At 45.8% G+C, this 20,260-nt stretch overlaps 1 long non-coding RNA gene across 1 annotated transcript; it reads right to left on the bottom strand.

Annotated features, from left to right (window-relative positions):
* Positions 1-4,682: 4,682 nt before the first annotated feature.
* Positions 4,683-10,931, bottom strand: LOC128830672 (uncharacterized). The gene is made up of 3 exons (XR_008443641.1): positions 10,639-10,931; positions 8,833-8,939; positions 4,683-5,364 (listed from the first exon to the last, which is right to left on the bottom strand). It is a non-coding gene; the product is annotated as an uncharacterized LOC128830672 (long non-coding RNA).
* Positions 10,932-20,260: the final 9,329 nt, after the last annotated feature.

Genomic DNA, 20,260 nt, shown 5'->3' with positions numbered 1-20,260 from the left:
AGAATCGAATATAAACAAACAATGATATTTGCTACACATTTCTAAGTATACAGCATAAGGAACAGACATGCCTGCATGCAGAGCTGGCGCAAGGCATAAGCAGACTAAGCAATTGCTTAGGACCCCGAGCCACTCATGGAGGCCCCCTATTCGTTTTTTATTATTTGTTGGGGGCGGAAGCAAAAATATTCCTGCATAAGGCCCCCAATGGGCTAACACTGCCTCTGCTTGCATATGTATATGTGATGATACATTAGAGCAAAAGAACATAGATGTCCACTTGACCATCTGGTGACGCAGTACGTACCTTATCCAGAAGCTAGTGAAAATTTTTGCATTTGAAATGATTAAGGGCTACATTGTTCCTTGCCCTTAATCGTCAGTGTTGGAGTGAGAAGGGGCTCAAACATGTTCCTTTGCTCAGTTGAGTAAGGACAGCTTAGATTGCAGCTCTAGGTGCTAGGGTTTGGGGGAGATAATGAGCTGATTACCTGATACGCCCTGCTGATAGTCAGCGGGTGGAGACAGGTGGGAAGTGGGAGGAGCTTTGGCTCCACCCTCTGCTCACAGGGCAAAATAAATTGCACTTGAACAATTGTGAAGCTACTTTCTTCCCCAAAACAAGTGGGAGGCAGGTGAAGACTTGTACCTGTTTGAGGCACAATTCTCTCCTGGCGTTCTTTTTGAGGCAGGACTGCTGTGTGTCAGTCTTTACTCTAGGTTGAGCTTAATGACTTAGTCGAGCGCTAAACGAGGTAACACAATAGCTATACTGAAACATAAAGCGGTCCCAAACTCAGAGCTATATCAACTTCTATTACATTTGAGTAGGAACACTGCCTGACAACTAATATTTTTGATGTCACCATTCATCTGTGTAAACATAGCTGAATGAACATTTGTAGGGCAACTACTATTGTGGTGCTCTTTAAAGGCAATTTCACGATGACAGCTTTGGGCAGGTGGACAGCATGCTTCCATAAATAATTAGTGTTACAAATCTTCACCATTGCTTTTACCCCCGTCATGGCTACTGGAATGCAGCCACTGCTGTTTGTGATTATAATCTGTGCGTCACTAAAACCACAAGGTCTGGTTTTTACAATGCTGATTCTGTCCACCCCAACACCACCAATGCCCATAAATTTCATTACTTTCCAAAGAAGCTGGAATCCCGTTGGCAACATCTGCAGACTTGCCAAATATTTGTTTGGAGTACAAATCTATAGTTGAAAACAGAAGATCTTGACAAAAGAAACATCAAACATTTTCAAGTAGAGCCTGGGATATCTGGAAAGTCTTCTCTAAGAATGATGGACGAAGTGTTTAGGAATTAGTTTTTGCATCAGGAATCAGTTTAGCAAGGGTCTTGCTACATCAGAAGAGATACTGATATGCTCTAACTTAAAACAGCTGCTATTTATTATGCTTCTGCTGTAAATCAGTGCTATCACAATTCCAGTAAGATGTTGCATATACCAAAGAATGCAGGGCTGGACACCAGCAGCAGACTCAATACACTGGGGCCCCGCAGGTTTGTTTACAGTGCTGGGCAGCATGCAGATTTCTAAAACTTACTGCATGTTTTTAAAACTTCCCTGCGCAAATGCACATCGTTGCATATTCGTAGGTCCACTGCAATAGATATGTTGGCTAAGAAAGTATGCATGCCAAAAATAGCTAAAAAGAATGTCGCCTTAAATACATGATGATAATTAAACATAAAGCCAGCCGCAATATTTGGAACAGGCGGCTTTCTGCTGGAAGGCTCCAGAAAGAAACATGGCTCTTTCCTCAATAGGCCTACAGTCTCGTAGCTGACATATTGTTTCTGGTTTTCTGTACCCACATGCTGACACAGTGTTTTTGTTCTGAAGATTATGTATACACCAAAAATTACTTATGATCATGGAATGTTTATTCAAACGAGACCCTGTACAATACAGCCAGCTTCCAGGGGAGGTCAAACTAATCCAGTGTCTAAGCACTTTCAGAGGGTGCTGCAGAATTCTCCTCTTTGGTCTTGCGTACATGGGAAAGATTGTTTTTGTTGTTGTTGTTGTTTGTAATTATACAGCTGTAACTAAACCGAACAAATATGTCCATGCTGCTTTGTTTAAAATGACTTACTTCCCTTGTGAATCATGGTGTCCACACAGCACTGTGCTTTTTCAAAATAAATGCACAGCATTTTGGACAGGTATCCCAGAGTGCAATATACTGTCACTAAGTGCAAGGCCTGATGGGTTATTTATTTCAGTGGATTGTAGGATACTTATTGGAACATAATGGAATTGTGGGGCTTGGGGTCAAACTCCCAGGGGTCCTTCTATGATATCCCAACACTGGTCTGGTTTTTCACTAGCCAGTCATTTTCACATTATTTCATGGGCAAATAAATTTTCAAGCTGCTGTCAGGCAGCCTGGGGGAAGCACTGCTGAGCGGTAGAGATTCTGACCAGTGTTAATACGAATAGGAGGTACCAGATGTTGTGGCAGTCGTGCAGGCGAGTGGCTTTGGAGAACATGGAAGATCGCCATCGCCATAACCACCAAGAGGCCACATGGATACCGCTGGCGGAGGACACAGTTACTCCTGCATGACATTTTACTGAAGCAGCTTCCATGGAGCGCTGCTTCTGGGTCTGGCCAAGCAGCGCTGACTGGTGGGACAGGTTAGGGCTGCAGACCTGGGATGACCAGCAGTGTCCGCAGAACTTCAGGATGTGAGTGGCTACGTTCCTGGAAATCTGCACAGAGCTCACACTGGAGCTGGAGCACCAGCTGGAGAGTCCCCTCCTCCTGCAGTGTGGAGAAGTGTGTGGTAATTGCCAGCTGGAAGCTGCTCACCCTTTATTGCTAATGCTCAGTAGCTAACCAGTTTTGTGCTGGTAAATCAGCTGTTGGGGCTGTTTTCATGGAGGTGGGTGCTGCTGTTGAGAGAATTGTTGTTGCCATATAAATAAAATAATAATATGGAGATATGCCTATCTCATAGAACTGGAAGGGACCCTGAAAGGTCATTGAGTCCAGCCCCCTGCCTTCACTAGCAGGACCAAGTACTGATTTTGCCCCAGATCCCTCTTGGTGGCCCCCTTAAGGAATCAACTCACAACCCTGGGTTTAGCAGGCCAATGCTCAAACCACTGAGCTATCCCTCCCCCTCTATTATTGATAGGGTTGAATGCTCGGGATTATATAGGAACCATGGATGGGATCCACGAGCCTAGTATTTGCCCTCCATTGCCCCCAGGCCTTGGCATTCATCAACAGAAAGTGTAATTTCTTCATGTTCATGCAAGGCCTGGTTTACCTCCATGGCAGCTTCACTAACATTCCTGTGGGCTGGCCTGGAAAGAGCCAGGATGCCAGGCTCTTTAGAAACTCGTCCCTTTTTTATGCAATGAAAAATGGAACTTTAGCTTCCCCAAACCCACTAGAGACGTTAATGGGGTTGTGGTTCCAGTCGTTACTCTGGCAGACCCAACTTACCTCAGTCTTCCCTGGCTTAGGGGCCCTTTTACCGGACACTTGGGGACAGGAACTGTTTAACTGTCCATAGAGTGGCTGTAGATTAACTGGGGAGTGTGGATTTGGAAGACAGAAAGGAAGATGGCAGTGTCTCATGACAAATATGGAGGCTTCTAAGAGAGCTCTGGTTTGTGTTACATAGGGTTACCATATTTTGAGTGTCCAAAAGGAGGACACTCCACGGGGCCCCGCCCCTGCCCCAACTCCACCCCTTCCCCAAAGTCCCCACCCCAACTCCGCCCCCTCCCCTGCTTCCCGCAAACATTTGATTCGCGGGAAGCCTGAAGCAGGTAAGGGGGGGGGTGGGGGGAGGAGGCGCGGCCCAGTCTGGCCCCCCCGGTGTCTCCAGCCTGGGTCAGCTCGGGCCCTGGGGTGCCGGCCCCGGGCCAGCCCCCGGCCTGCCCAGCACTGCCGGCCCGCCCAGCACTGCCGGTCCCCGGCCCGGACCCCGGCTCAGCACCCCCGGCCCGGGCCCCGGCCCCCGGCTCGGCACCGCCGGCCCGGTCCCCGGCCCCCGGCTCAGCACCGCCGGCCCGGCCCCCAGGCCCTGGCCCGGCACCACCAGCCCAGCCCCCAGGTTCTGGCCCCCGGCTCGGCACCACCGGCCCAGTCCCCGGCCCCCGGCTTGGCACCGCCGTCCCGGCCCCTGGCCCTTGGCTCAGCACCGCCGGCCCGGCCCCCAGGCCCCAGCCCCGCACCACCAGCCCGGCCCCCAGCCTCTGGCCCCCGGCTTGGCACCACCGGCCCGGTCCCCGGCCCCCGGCTCGGCACCGCCGTCCCGGCCCCCGGACCCCCACCCAGCACCGCCGGCCCCACATGTCCCGATTTTCCCGGACATGTCTGGCTTTTTGGGATTTCCCCCCGGACGGGAATTTGGAGCCCAAAAAGCTGGACATTTCCGGGAAAATCCGGACGTATGGTAACCCTAGTGTTACAGGTGCTTGTGTTACACAACTGGTCTGACAGCAAGGGAGGGAGCCTCACTGAGGGGTGGGAGGCAGAGGTGGAGAGGAGGCCTCTATCAAATGTTCCAGTGGCCAGAAGTGTTGTGTTTGTATTTTGAGAGCAGGATGTATGGGAGGCAAATCAATGCAATGTGATGAATGAAAGGAATGTAAATGAATGAAATGATTACAATGTAATGAATTGATTTTATTAAGAACAGGTGGTATTGGGGAGAGATGAATCTTATCTTAATGACAGTTTTCAACTGAGTGCAATTGTAAATAATAAAAAAAAATTGCTGTGACACCTAACAAGACAGTGCAAACTCAAAACCGACTAAAATGGTGCAGAAATAGCCGAAGTGCAGAGCTAACATGTTTGTGCACAAAAGATCCATAGGTGCGATGGTAGCTGTTCACCTTGTCTTGCAGGGTGGGATGGCTTGGGAACGGTCTGTGTCCTGCAGCTGTATGACTGAAAGGAGGTTCTCAATGCCCTGTGTTCTCATCTGGCTGCAGGAGAGGACTATGTTGGAGTGTTACACATGAGCACAGTGCAACCACGTTCTCCAGGAAACTTGTCTGTGTTTGCATCATGTCCAACATCCTTCCCTGCAAGTCCCTTTTTGTGGCCAGTTGATCCATGTGCTCCTTTAACAGCTTCTTGGCAGGCTCTTTGTCCTCCTCTCTCTCTTTTTTGTCTTGCAGGATAAATGCTTCTCTCCATTCCTTTGGGATTTTTGCCTTCTGGTGGGACCCATTCATGAGATGAGCAAACATCTCCTCCCTTGCCTTCTCTCCTCTGGAAGGTTGGCCAGGCACTTGGCTACTGATAACCTTCCTGTCCATGTTGGCCATGCCACGCCAGGTGCTAGGAGAACAGGGGAACCTGTAGCAATATTAGCCACCATGTCAACAATGCTAGAATGTTACTTCTCTCCAAATATGCTCCCTTTTGGAATTCCATTCCCTTGTACTCTTTTCAGCCTCGGGTGCACTTGGAGGCATTTTGAGTTATTGCCCCTTAAGTGGGGCTACCTGCACCATGAAATAATACCCCTTAAATTACCCTTATACAATATTTTAGGGGGATGGGAGTGAGGGAGTGGGAGACTTTCCCAATAGGCAGCTTATTGATTGCACCCCTGCAGGCCATCCCTGCACTGGAGGATATTACTCCGAGACAGAGAAGGGTCCTGTTCAGAAAGGCAAAAAGACAATCGGGGAGATATGCAACATTGCTACTTGCCAAGATGGTGGCCCCTGAACTATTGCTGGAATGGAAGGGAAACACTACCCAGATGGGCAGCCCCTGGAAGGCAGCATCACCTTGTCAGGTACATGCCAAACTAGACCTCTTTTTGCCTAGAATTCTCATTTATAATGCCGGTTGATCAGTGCAAAGTGAGCTGCAAAATAGATGAATTGTGCAGCTGTGATGCATGTCCTGTAATGGGTTGAACAATGCAATACACTCCAACAAATAAATCTTTGGTACTTTTATAACCCTTGCAGCCACAATTGTCTTTTGAATCTATGCAACATGAAATGCCCACAAGAACCTCTGTAACTTCAAGTGGCCAGTTGACTTCATTTAACTTTACATGTATGAAAATCTTAAGACCTAAAAAAAGGCTCAAGGCAGTGAACAATAGCGGTCTTATGTAGAACTGGAAGAGTAATTGATTTTTTGGTTCACTGGAAAGTAAAACAAACAAACAAATAAACAAAAAACCAAATCAATTCCATCCAAACTGAAAATGACATTTTTCAGAATTTTCAACAAATGGAAAAAGGTAAATAAATAAATTTTAAAAAATGGGTTGAAAAATAAGTTTTGTTTAGGTTCTAGGCATTTTTAACCTTTTAAAATTAAAATCAAAGGCATGTGGAAGGCTCCGCACTGGTAGTAAAAAAACAAAACAAAATCCTCCAAAACCTATGGAAGAAAGCCAGCCCCTTTCTCTTCCCAGATAATGACTACTGCTTGTGTGTTCCCCCTTGCAATGAAGAGAAGGTAATAAATCATATTTCTACCAGCAGGGAAAACAATTATAGTGCAATGCAGCTTTTCTAAGAAAACCTAAGTTTCATCTCAAATACTGCATCTGAGCACTCACTGGAGATAGAAATTAGAAAGGGTCACTAGTTTGGCACATGGCCACAGTAAGGGCCTGATTCAAAGGTGGGTTTTTTGTTGTTTTTTTAAGTCAGTGTAGGTCTTTCCATTGACTTTAATGAGTTTTGGATCACACGGTAAAACTGCTGGGCAACTCCTATCTTCAGACTCTTGTTTCAGGAATGTTTTATCATATAAGCTGCAGGAGGAAAAATAAATACATTGATTTCTCCACCTCCATCTTGGCAAAATAAATACATTGATTTCTCCACCTACAAATAGACAGCCAGGAAAGTAGCTAGGTGGAGAGAAGTGGGAGCATGTTTTCTTCCACAGCAACTCATAATCTAATGCCTGGATTATTTTTAACATTATGTTTTTCTTATCATTGTGATTTCTGAGAGGAACAGCCTGCGGGAGCTTTGACTACTGAAGTCCAGCAGATATCCAAAATGAGCAGCAGGAGTTCCTGCAGGGGAATGCTATTAATGACCTAACTGGCAGTCTACAGCCAGTTCCCCCAGGGGTGTGAGGGAAATAAAAGGGCAATGGGGAAGGGGGAGAGCAGGCAGGAGAGCTTCTCTGAGCTGCCTTCTCTCTAAGAGAAGACTTATCGTTGTTTAGTTTGGACCCAGCCTAAGCAAGTTGTATTAACCTGAGTTCTGGCTGTAGTAAGCCTTGTTTTTCTATTTGGAATAAATCCCATAGTGCAGATTCCTGGTGTGAATAATGGCCATATAAACTGGCCCACTGATGTTTGAAAAATAAAAAATTTGTTCCCTTTCACATATGGAGAGTTTTCTCCCGTTAGAGCCATACAGCCAAATTTAACAGAGACCACACAATGACTTTTAAAAACAATTGAAAAATACATATTTTAATTTAAGAAAATCAGAACAGCCGTACTGGGTCATACCAATGGTCCATCTAGCCCAGAATCCTGTCCTCCAACAGAGGCCAGTGCCAGGTGCCCCAGAGGGAATGAACAGAACAGGGCAATTATGAAGTGATTCATCCCCTGTCATAAGGACCAGCTCTAGGCACCAGCAAAGCAAGCACGTGCTTGGGGCGTTACATTTGCAGGGGCAGCATTCTGCCATGCAGAGGGTTTGCATTCCCACCTGACCTGCTGCCGAGAGGCTTGCTTGGCTGAGGGAGGCAGGCGAGCAGCAGCGTGGGGGAGGGGGAAAGACCTGAGCTGCAGGGGGCAATTGGACGACCAGCCATCAGAGCCAGGTGACTGCTCTGGAGCAGGGGGAGCCCCTCCTTCACCCTGCTCCACGTGTGCAACTGCTGCTGTTCCTGTCCCCATCCCCCCCAGCCCTCCGTTCATCCCTGGAGTCACCCCTGACCACTCCAGACTGGATGTGTTCTCCTGTCTGCTCTGAAAGGGGGGGGGGGGCGCTGATTAATGGCAGGGTGTCCCCCTCACCCTCACCCGTGTACCCAATTTCCACTAAGCTGGGGTGATGGGACAGAGGGAATCTGTGTGTGCTGCTGCCTCTCTGGGTCCGGAGTTGCTGGCAGCTGCTTGTGTCTGAACCAGACATAGCTTTATCTGAGCTAAGTCCTAAAACTTCTCCTCTAAAAGTATTAGAATTTATAGCAAGAAATGATTTTTTCACTCCAAACACTGCTATAGCATTACGCATTCTTTTAACATTACCAGTATCAGTGTTTGTAATTGTGATTTTGTTAAAATGAAATGAGTACACGCGTAGGAAATTGTTATATTTCACTAACTACAAATTCTCTGTTTTCATTGTTTTTTTAATTTTAAACAGTCAAAAAAACCCAGAACAAACAAACAAACAAACAAACAAAAACATTGCAAAGTGCAAACATGTGTAAAAGCCAAAAAAGGGGCGGGGAAGGGGGGCGGCCACATTTTTTTTTGCTTGGGGCAGCAAAAAACCTAGAGTAGGCCCTGCCTGTCGTACACTCCTTGCTTCTAGTAGTCAGAGTTCAGGGACACCTAGCATAAAGTTGCATCCCTGACTATCCTCGGTAATAGCCATTGATGGACCCATGAAACTTATAGCTTCTCCGCAGTGGCCTTGTCTTCCTTGAGTGCTCCTTTAGCACCTCGATTGTCCAGTGCCCCCACTGATTGTTTGGCAGCTTCCTGCTTCTGATGTACTTAAAAAAATTGCTTGCTGTTAGTTTTTGAGTATTTTGCTAGTTGCTCTTCAAATTCCTTTTTGGCCTGGCTAATTACACTTTTTACACTTGACTTACCAGACTGTACGTCCCTTTCTATTTTCCTGGGTAGGATTTCCTCATACAACAATGGGATGTGCCTCCATCTGCTTTTGTATGATCCTCTTTCAGGATTGATTTTGCCCCTTCAATATATTTGAAAAATAGTTTTCATATATCACTACTTTTTTAAAAAAATGTATTTTCCTATTTCACAAATGACTGTTCTACTAAACAGATGATCTACAGAATCTCTCCAGTGCTCCCTTCATATCATCCCACTGCTTAAAATATACCTTTCTTCACCACCACTAAAACCGAAGACAAGATTGTCTCTACACACAAGTGAATAGGGAAGTAAGGGAACATAAAGATGCCACTGTTCTCCCCTATAGAGGCTGCTCACATCTGCCAAGAGCAGGGGGAGAGCAGGCCTAATGGAGCTGCTACTCCCCACCCTCCATCCACACAGGTGTGAACAGGTTGGGATTGGAATGGAAAGCGCCCTGGCTCCACCTGTACCTGCAACATGCCAGTCAGCATTGCTGAACCAGCAAGGAGGAAACAGTAATTGGCTACTGATATAGATTGTAGTATGTTACTCCCCACACTGGAGTGAAGGTGGGAACAATGGAGGGTATTGTGTGCATCGGACAGCCACAATTCATTCTCTGGTCTGCTCCTGGGGCAGCATAGCTACATGGGGGGAAGGATAGCTCAGTGGTTTGAGCATTGGCTTGGTAAACCCAGGGTTATAAATTCAATCCTTGAGGGGGCCACGTAGGGATCTGGGGCAAAAAATCAGTATTTGGTCCTGCTAGTGAAGGCAGGGAGCTGGACTCAATGACCTTTCAGCTCTATGAGATAATTATAGCTCTATATATTATTATGTTATGCATTACTCAGAACATATTGTACTCTTACAATCTAACTCTCAACGAGCCTATTTGGGGCCCAATCTTTCAGTCATTTCAGAGGCAGAGCTTGCTTTCTCACAAGAGATCTTTTAATTTTGAGCAATCTTCTAATATACACAATGTCAGTGGGGGAAAAAAATCAGCTGAGAGTAGGTAAAATGTGCCAGGTCTCTTTGTCCTGGAATAGCCCTGAAGTGTACGTAAAATCACCTAGATTTTGTTAATAGAAAGTCCAGGTTTTGCACTCTTTCTTCTCTTGCAAATGGCTTCTGTTCAAGGAATATAAAATGCTGGTTTGACTAATATCAGTGAGTATTAAGGGAACAGACACAATTATATTAAACAGCAACAAATGATCCAAGAAGTGCCTTTGGATGCCCATTTTAAAATAAACATTTATGGTTTGAATTCTTCAGCCGTCCATGATAGGACAGCAAAGGGCCATAATCCCAGGATTTGGCAGTTTGGATTATACTGGACATTCTGCCTTTCTAGTCTTACATTGCTATTTGGCTCATTATTCTCAGCTAATGCAAGTATCTGTGCTCATATTTTCCACAAAGCCTAAAAGCTGCACTCGGACAGTTTAAACTGATCGTTTAATTAAATTATAGCCACTTGGCTTATTTCTAGTCCATGGATATTTTTAGATATTTGTCATTAATGTAGCCTTTGGGTTCCTCCCTTTTTTTAGTTTTTTTTTTGGGGGGGGCCTACCTTCAGATACTTGAAAGGGGCTAACATTTTAGAAAATGCCAACCCTCTGACAGGCACCTTTAATGTGTCTCAAAGTGAGCACCCAAAAATTGGGGCAACCAAAATCATTAGTCACTTTTGTAAATCTTGGCTTACACTCTTTAGGAGGAATGGAAATCCAAACATTCGTATACAATGTAGGAGTGCAATAGTTATAAAGTAATATACCAACCTGCTTTAATCACTTGACTCCTTTGCTGCCATGCATGCTGTCTTCTAGTGCAAAGGGTTTAGTTTACATAGGCGTTTACTACAATCCAGTCTACAGTCCCATTTGCTTTTATTCCAAGCAACAGTGAAAGTCTTTAGCAAAGTAATAAATCCAAAATAACTTCTCTGACTGGAAATTCTCTTAAAGTTTTATTCTTTCTAGTTCATTGCTCTGGGTTCAGTATCTGTGTTCACGCTACAATTGCCATTTAGCAGCCCTTTCAATTAAATCACAGTAGTTCTGTATGACTGTAGTGTTCATCACGGGTTGCAGTTTTTCTAAATTTGGTACCAACAGCAGGCATGAACGTGTAACTTTCAGTGTCACTAGCCAATTTTTTATATAAGGAATGTAAAGATATAGCCTGGGACCCAGCACTGATCCCAGTGGCATTATCTTAACAGTTGGCATGTTTATTATAGTGTCATTTGGGATGCCCTTGGTTGTTTGGTGCCTGCTTTCACTCCAGTGAGCTAGTTTGTCTTGCGTCAAGTGAGTCCACAAATCAATCTGTGATTTGGAACCACAAGTTATGGGGGTTGGATGCAGGAATTACTGGATGGTGTTCTACAGCCTATGTTACACAGGAAGTCAGTCTAGATAATCACATTGTCTTCTGGCTGTAAAATCCATAAAACTGTGACTAAAGCCTGAGCAATCAGATCTGCTAGCTTTTCAAGAATTTTGGAAGTTAGGGAGGAAACTCACTCTGGAAACCCTGTGTAAGCCAGAGTAACACTGGTGAGATAGTGCAGTTTGTTATAAATTTCCCTTGACATGAGCAACGGGGTAAATGCTTGGAGGGAGACAATTTTGTTGGCTTCTCTGCTTAATTCTTAAACATGAGTGTCTTTTTTCTAAAGAGACCTTGATTATTGGTGGAGGCCAAAGCTGAGAGGAAGCAGATGGAAAAACTGAGTGGGGAAGCATCAGGCCTGCCTGTTTTCCTGTTACCAAGAAAATCCATCATAGCAACTTGAGGAAACCTGGTAAAACACTGAAAATGGAAAGAGCCCCTGAGCTAACTGACTGCTTCAGATGACCACTTACCAAGGCTCTTATTTTGGTCAAAGGGAGCAAGGTCCTATCAGATATGATAGAAAATGATAACTTTCTGTGGGCTTTTGGAACCATCTGGTGGAAGTGAACGCAGAGCTACATCTCTTCTCTAGAACTCTGTAAGATGTTTTGACAAACCTATATCCCCAACATCACTCTATTCAGTTTTAGTGGTGTTTAGAGTAACTGCTGTAGAACCACATTAAATTGCTCTAAAACCCCCAAGGATTTTATCCTTATGAATTCCATATAACTTTTCTGTAAGGCAAAGGGATCTCTGCGCCTGGTTGCCCACCTGCCAGCTGCCATCGGCTCAGCATAGATCTGGCATTGCGCTATGCCAGGGACGGAGTGCAGAAGCTGCTGCTTGTCCAGAGGGGAGACAGCATCAGATCTAGCCTCTGCTTTACATTCCTGTCTTCTCAAAGGGCACTGGAGGTAAAGGCTAGAGCTATCGAGCAGTGTCTCCTGGCAGCTAGAAAAACAGGGAGAACCTCATATCTCTACTTCAGAGGCTTCTGCACTGTTTCGGCTGCTGTGGATGGTCTGCACAGAGCCACATTTGCCTCTTCCCCGGAGCTGGGTCACGCTCAGCTCAGCCACAGCACAGAATTGGGGCTATGGAGCCACAGTACTGAGGTGATTTTTTTTTTTCAGAAATGTACGGAATTTAAGTTTTCTTTCTGAAAAAATGATCCTCTTCTGGTTGTGAATTTGACCTTTACAAGTTAAACCGAGGCATTGCCCTCTTGTTGAGAATGGAGCCAGACAGCAAAATAACAGCTCAGAGAGAGAACTTCTACTCTCTAGCATAACTGAAGTATTAAATGGTTATGTTCAAAAATTAAATGCCCTTGCAAATTTTCTGCATTTTTGTGGACAGTTATTCCAGCGAGGTTAGGCAATTGCCCTTAGCTTTGGGTGTTCGCCATACCTGGTGTGCCTTGGAGATTTATTGATTTGAATGGATGTTCCATAGGATGTCTGCTAGGATGACACAGAAATGTTCCAGCATCACTGAGAGCTGTTAAACAGCTGCAAGAGATAATAAATTCTAGTTTGGGTTTGTGGGCCCATGCCAACTAGATTGAAAAGTGAGAGGTCTAAGGTGTTTTAGGGAGCTATAGTAAAAATGAGACAGATGTGGGGGGGAGGCATTAGGCTAAGAAAAGAAGTGCAGCTCTGATGAGGGAATGTTTGTTAATAGCCAGATTAGAAACAATGATGGCAAGGCTAGGAAGAGATTGAGAGGAGTGGGTTGAGTATGTGACCCTGGAGTAGATGGGCGAGTTGACTGACTGCGAGACATCTAGAGTGTCCAGGATGGAAAGGAAGTTAGAGGAAAGGTGACTGCAGGGCTTATCGCTGTGGGTTGTTGAGAGCCCAAGGGACAGGATGTGATGAGAGGAACACAGTGGTGATGGACCCTGAAAATCCTCAAAGAAAGAATTATTATTATAGGCTAAAGCAGCCTATAGATTAGTTTAAGTTGGATGTTGATGACTGATGGTTTTGTGATGTACATAAATGGGAATTAGGATACGGCCACCACATTCATATGAATTTGTGACCTACTCGGAATTGGAATACAAGTCTTGAGTGAGAAAAAACCTAGTGCACCACCCTCCTCAAACATGGAGCTCCAGTTACTTTCTTTTTACATTATGGGCTTGTCTATGTGAACATTTAGATCACAGCAGGCTGGAGAGTGAATCTATCCTGCACTAGCCTGTCATGCACTGTATCCAATAGACCCTGCTGACATGCACTGACAGTTCATTATTGCACTTTGATCTACTCTGCCTTGAAGCGGGAGTAGACTAATGTGCACCAATAAACGGTTAGTGTGCATCAGGAGGGTCCACAAGCACACTTAGACTGTGGCAGGCTAGGACAGGGTAGATTCACACCCCAGTTTGCCATGAGCTAAATGTTTGTGTTGACAAGCCCCATAATATAGACTTAGAAGAGTGGAAAAACAAGCAATATGTTATCTTCCCAGCAATGTGAAAACCAGAAAGCTATTTGAATATTCTTAGCTGTGTGCTTTGCTTTCAGATAACAGGACAGAAGTAGCAGAGGGGTGTCAAAGTTATTTGTTCTAGATGCTACTTTTGTTATTGTTAATTATTATTATTTTCTATTATTCAGAACTGGAGCTCCTAGGAGCCATTGTGCTATATGTTGTGTTATAGCCATTGTGCTATATGTTGATGTTTTTCAACACTGAATAAGCTGAATAAATCCATCATGGTTCTTAAATGAAAGCTAGATCACAGACCTATTTAGAAACTACTAAATCTTTTTATTTTTAAAAAAACCTTTCTAAGGAGTTATAAGCATGAAAATATATTTGTGGATTAACTGTCGTATGAGAAGTGCAAGGAATAGTTTTCTTTCCAAAATACTAGAAATGAATGAGGTCTTATGGGCAGCATGACATTTTTGATGATGTACACACCTCTGAACACCAAAGATCAAAAATGTTGTGCCCTATTCAAAGAAAAACCTCGAAATAGCAAAAATGCCATAAAAATGAAAGACTCCTCTATTTTGTGTATGAGAAAAGAAAAAAAGCTGGGATTTTTACAAAAAAGTTTGAGCCTCATCATGGTAACTTGTGGGAGCCAAGAAGGGATATGCCCTGAGCGTGAAGTTTGTCACGCATTATGTCTCTTATTTACTGTCAAGGCTGAATCCCCACTCTGTCACGGAGTACAGAAGGTGGGGGCCCTCAAGGATTCTAAAAATTAATACTGGCCTCTCCAGGCTTGTATTAAACTTCCAAGGTTACAGCTCTTCTCTGACCTTGGCTTGGTAAATGCTGCCACTCCCTAAATGCAAAAAAAACCCCTAGGACTCGGGAAGGAACACTTGGGAATTCCTCCCTGAGGGGTACCCTCAAGCCCTTTCACCCGCCCCACCCTCTCTAGGGAAGAGCGGAGAAAGAAAACGAAGGAAATTAGCTGTTGCCCCCAACTAACTCTTAGGATACCAAAAATCCAATCCAGTTCTTTAAAAAGGTAAATTTTATTAAAAACAAAAAAGAAAGAAAATACATTTGGAATTTAGGATTTTGCTAGATTTTAAAAGAGCAATTCCAAAAATTAAGCATTCAAAATAGTTTTCTTGGGGGTTCTGCTTAAAGGTTACAAGCAAACAAAAGTATCTGGGGTTAGCACAGAGGAGATCCACAAGCCTTAAAAAATAAACAGAAATAAACCTGATTGCATCTAGCTAAACATTCTGATCTACTTATACATTTGGAGTTCAGATATGTAGTTCTAGGCATGATCTGATGATTTATGATCATACCTGGCTTAAAGCTGCTTACAACATTGCTGCTCTGTCCTTCCAGCCCAGAGAGAACAATGGAAAGACAAAGGGAAAGCTTTTTTCCCATTTTAAAAAGTTCTAGCCTTCCCATTGGCTCTTTTGGTCAGGTGCCCACTCCCTTTCCTTTACCTGGGGACCTTTTAACCCTTTACAGGTAAAGCAAGCAGCCACCAAGAGGGACTTTATAGCTAATTGGCTGTTTGGGTGTCCATAAAAGGGAGCTCCCCCCACACTTTATTTATCGCACTTACATATCTAAGTTAGGCTCTCAAGTGAAATTCCACACATTGTGCTAACTGGACTAAAAGGGGCATAGCACTATGAGCACAGGCTGGACCACACTTCTAACAACACTGGAGCAAACCACTGCCAGGGATTGGGTTACCAGTTATGTGGTTGATTGTGTCTCCATGGGGAGCATATAAAACAAAATTGGACATAAAGGCAACAGTTGCTTCTTTCAGACAGAACTTTTTAATATTCCCATGCTTGTTTCAAATCACATACATGTGTTTGCAGCAAGCAAAACTGAACCACTGCATATACATCCAGGCTATGGCAGCACTGAGCTTAGAGATTTTATTGTTCTGTTTCATTCTGTGTGGAGATGATACTGTCCTTACACATTTTGTTGAGAAGTTTCGGTGAATATTTATGGTAAGCTAAGTCACCATGACTCCCTCCTGTGCTTTGTAGTTTCCAGTAAAGCATCATTTTGTGAAATATCTTTGAAGGTAATAAATGTCATATTAACTTTACAACTGAAGATTAATTCTTATCGACTATGTCCCTAGGTAGGATAACAAAGTCACTACAGTGCAATATTTGTAAATAGGATGATTATTGTCTAGGGCAGACAGAACTGCTAATACAAATCTGATAAAGTCTCACAAATATTTTGCTGTGGTTAAGGTTGCCTAACACTTTCCATTATAAGACTCTGTTTTGTAACAGCCAAAGTTTAATCATTTAGGCTAAAATTCTCTATATATTGCCTTAAGTGTGTATTGTGCTTTACATGGGTAAAGTAAGACAGCTCTCTGTCTGGCTGAATTTGCAAACTAAGATAATTTGGTTTAGAAATTAGGAATTCCTGACTCTTGGTCCTATGCCCATCATACTGAGCTATGCATCCCTCAATTAAATTTACTAGCTGATAAATTGAATATTCTCTTAAGGAGTCCTAAAAGCAGAAATTTTCCGGTGTGTGCACACTCATGCTCACCAGCAGAATTAGCTACTGAAATATGTGCAAATTAATGTAAGCAGGCTGGTGTCTTGCAGCATAGGAGTGTAAATGGACCATTCGAATTAACTTCCCCTCTGTATTTAGGATTCAGTCAGTTACCTGGATACTTTTGCTGTTGGAACCAGCAGATAATTATATCTAAACATGCTGTTAAATGAAACCTGTTTAGATTAATCGGGATTTAGTCTGGTGGATTATGAGGATGGATTTAGATTTGGATTGAAGAAGTATTAGCATGATCCAAAAACAGCAACTACACCAGAACAAGCAAGCATTTCAGCCACCACAGTAAAGGCCAGGGCCAGGGGACAGTTGCTGAGCAGGGGCCTTTATAAGTTATGGCATTTGCTGGGTAGATAAATCTAGCAGTGAAGAAGAAATTATGCCTGCCCTTCCATCTTTGTTTATGTTCAGAAAATATTTGGCCCCTGGATTCTTGTGTACACAAACTCTGGAGCAGGACAGGGGAGCCTAAAGGAATGGCTCCAAAATCACAGACATTTATTGTTTCATAGAATGGTGCTTCACACTTTCCATGCAGCCCCTCTGTTCCATAGAACCCATGTGAAGTGGTGATGGGCTGTAGGGAAAGCAGCACCCGGAGGAGCAAAAAGGGAGCCTGATCCAGACCCTTAGAGACAGTGTATAGGCCCAGGCCCTCAGTACAGATGGCCCTGAGAGCCATAGGCTTTGGAGACTGAATCCTGCCTGCCACAGGTTTACTCAGAGGTAGGGTTGCCAACTTTCTAGTCGAACAAAACTGAACACCCTAGCCCCGCCCTTTCCGCCCAGGCCACTGCCCCGCCCCTTCCCTCGGTGGCTTGCTCTCCCCCACTGTCAATCATTTTCAGTGGGCTGGGACAGAGGATTGGGGTGCGGGACGGGGTGAGGGCTCTAATTGGGGGTGCGGGTCTGGGGGGGGCCAGAAATGAGGAGTTCAGGGCTGCGGTAGGGGTCTCTGGGCTGGGGCAGGGAATTGGGGTGCGGGAGGGGGTGAGAGCTCCAGCTGGAGGTGTGGGCTCTGGAGTGGGGCTGGGAATGAGGAGTTTGGGGTACAGGAGGGGGCTCCAGGTTGGGAGGTGGAGCCGAGGGATTCGGAATGCAGGAGGGTGCTCCGGGTTTGGGGAGGGGCTCAGGGCTGAGGCAGGTGGTTGGGGCTCAAGGTTGGGGCATGGGCTTACTTTGTGCGGCTCCCAGTCAGTGGCGCAGAGGAGGGGGCTAAGGCAGACCGCCTGCCTGTCCTGGCACCATGCTGCGTGCACCCTGGAAACAGCCAACAGCTCTGGGAACCAGCCAATGGGAGTGCAGAGCCAGTGTTTGGGGCGGGGGCAGCACATGGATCCCCGTGCTCCCCCTCCCCTCCTGCCTAGGAGCCGGACCTGTGGCTGCTTCCGGAGCCAGGACAGGTAGGGACTTTTAACAGCCCGGTCGGTGGTGCTGAGCAGAGCTGCCGGGGTCTCTTTTCAACCTGGTGTTCTGGTCGAAAACCGGACACCTGGTCACCCTGCCCATAGATGGGAGTGAGCTGGCCTCACATAGATGCAGTTTTACTTAAATCAATATTTGTAACATAGGAAAAGGCCACGTGAAAATCAGGGGGTGTGGCAGTCAGTCTGTGTTAACATTCTGACTCCAGTTGCAAGGAGCTGTTTGTGATGTTTCTAATGCAGATTTTTTTATCTGAAATTGAAATACTGATAGCAAAGCACTAGCGATATGATTACAAAAGATAAGAACAAACCAACAAGGGCCAACGCTGAGGGCTTTCTAACACATCTGAATCCCTAGTTTGTCTCAGAAAATTCTAATCCCATCATTCATGTAACTGAATGAAAAGTGTTCAAAATATATTGATTACCAGTGAAATCTCCATAGCTTCCCTCTTCATGACTAGCTCTGCCATCAAGTCCCGAACAGTCCATATCGCATGTACACTGCCTATCTTTAAATCCGCAAAATTAGATTAAGGGCTCAGCAACATCACAATGCAGTTTTTAATCCTCTGTGCTACCTACTCTGAACACAAATGTCAGGACAGTGAGGTCAAATTCCCATGAATATCTTTCAGAAAAGCTCTTCCTTTGGGAAATGTAGTATCAATGCAGTTTAATGTGACTTTGTTTGTTAAAGCTGCTTATTTCAGATTTATGCCATGTTGTTGTAGCCATGTCGGTCCCAGGGTATTAGAGAGACAAGGTGGCTGCGTTAATATTTTTTATTGGACCAACTTCTGTTGGTGAGATAGACAAGCTTACGAGCTTACACAGAGCTGACCTTATTTCAGATTTACATTCTTCCTATATGCCTCAGCTCTATAGGCTTCCTTGACTTGCACAAAATGAGGGCCAGAGCCTGCTTCTACTGATGTCTGTGACAAAACTTCCAGTTCTCTTTAATAGATGCGCAGTAGAGCCTTGAGATTTACAATGAGGTTAGACTGCACAGGTCCACTGTTTGCAGCAGGGTTACTGTGCTTTAAGTTGCAATTTGTTTCTTTAGTTAAACAGCAGAGAAATTCTAATACCAACACCTGCTGTTGCCTGGACACGTCCTTGATAGTTGACATGCATATTGGAGTTTGTTTTCCTGTAGTGCTTGCCTCCTAAAAATACACATTCAGATACATCTTCTACATCAGGGGTAGGCAACCTATGGCATGCCGAAGGCAGCACACAAGTTGATTTTCAGTGGCACTCACACTGCCCGGGTCCTGGCCACCAGTCCAGGGGGCTCTGCATTTTAATTAATTTTAAATGAAGCTTCTTAAACATTTTAAAAACCTTTTTTACTTTACATACAATAGTTTAGCTATATATTATAGACTTATAGAAAGAGACCTTCTAAAAACGTTAAAATGTATGACTGGCACGCGAAACCTTAAATTAGAGTGAATAAATGAAGACTCGGCACATCACTTCTGAAAGGTTGCCGTTCTACATCATTAACATGTGATCATTTTGCGCTCGAACTCAGGCAAAGTAGCTCATGAGTCTGAGGCTTTGTCTACACTGGCACTTTACAGTGCTGCAACTTTCTTGCTCAGGGGTGTGAAAAAACACCCCCCAGAGCCCTGCAAGTTTCAGCACTGTAAAGTGGCCGTGTAGACAAGTGGCTGGTAGCTACTCCCCTCGTGGAGGTGGGTTTTTTACAGCTAACTCCCAGCGCTGGTGCTGCGACTACACAGCCATGTGAAAGTGCTGCTGCGGCCAGGGCCGGCTCTGGCTTTTTTGCCGCCCAAGGCAAAAAAAAGCCTCCCCCTCCGCCCCCGGAGCGCGGCAGGGGAGGGCGCCGAGTCCGGCTGCGGTCCGCTCTCCCCGACCGGCCGGAGAGCTGGGGGGAGGGCGGCGAGCCCGTCGCGGCTCCGCTGGCGGCCGGAGCCCTGGGAGGAGGGCGGAGAGCCCGGCGGGGGCTCCGCTCTCCCCGGCGGCCAGAGCGCCAGGAGGAGGGCAGAGAGCCCGGCCGGGGCTCCGCTCTCCCCGGCGGCCAGAGCGCCTGGAGGAGGGTGGAGCACCGGCCGGGGCTTCGTTCTCCCTGGCGGCCAGAGCACCGGGGGCAGGGCGGAGAGCCCGGCCGGGAGAAGGGCGGTGAGCCCGCCGCGGCTCCGCTTTCCCTGGCGGCGAGCCGGCCGGGGCTCCGCTCTCCCCGGTGGCCAGAGCGCCGGGGGAGGGCAGCGAGCCCACTGCGGCTCCGCTCTCCCCGGCGGCCGGAGCCAGAGCACCGCGCCTCGCCGTGCCGCCCCCCATCAGGTGCCGCCCCAAGCACAAGCTTGGTGGGCTGGTGCTTGGAGCCGGCCCTGGCTGCGGCAGCGCTTTAACATTGCTCGTGAAGACGTCTCTGAGTCGCCTCCCACTCCTATTCAGTGACGTCACTCCATTTTTATCAGCATTAGTGAGAGGAGAATCAGGCCCAGATCCTTGAGGTTATATAGATGTTTTAGCA

This window comes from Malaclemys terrapin, chromosome 1 (assembly GCF_027887155.1).
Source record: "Malaclemys terrapin pileata isolate rMalTer1 chromosome 1, rMalTer1.hap1, whole genome shotgun sequence".
Taxonomy (NCBI): domain Eukaryota; kingdom Metazoa; phylum Chordata; order Testudines; family Emydidae; genus Malaclemys; species Malaclemys terrapin.
Note: the sequence above shows the minus strand (reverse complement) of the source record. Positions and strands in the feature narration are given on the sequence as shown.